This window comes from Salvelinus sp. IW2-2015, unplaced genomic scaffold, assembly GCF_002910315.2.
Source record: "Salvelinus sp. IW2-2015 unplaced genomic scaffold, ASM291031v2 Un_scaffold7478, whole genome shotgun sequence".
In the NCBI taxonomy this organism is placed as follows: Eukaryota; Metazoa; Chordata; class Actinopteri; order Salmoniformes; family Salmonidae; genus Salvelinus; species Salvelinus sp. IW2-2015.
In genome coordinates this window covers 5,992-6,436 of record NW_019948738.1, presented here as the reverse complement: position 1 = coordinate 6,436, position 445 = coordinate 5,992, and positions in this window count along the sequence as shown.

Below are 445 nucleotides of genomic sequence, written 5' to 3'. Positions count from 1 at the left end.
GATATTTCTGATCGACTTGCTTGTTCTTGTGTCAAGAAACTAATATCACATTAATCAGATAATATACCTGGCCATTACAACAGATAAATATATTTGACAATTTGTAGTTACTGCACTTTGCCTTTGTAGGGCAGAATAGCCTAACATTTCTAGGCAATCACCTTTGACCTAATATTGAGTTTCTTGGCTCTAGATATGTTTAACATAGACATGATGTCATATTACAATGTCCAGACAAAATAAGCTCTGTTTACTGCAGAATCAATGTTTCCACCACTATTTACATACGTCTGTTAGAAATTATTCATTCCAATTTAGCGCAGGCTTCACAGGCCGTAGCCTAAAGTGGATCAGGCAGATATCTGCTCATTTGCGAACAATTCATGCACCTAACCCCAGTACCATTTGGATCAGATTGGTTGTGACCTGGTATTGCTGTTTCTGA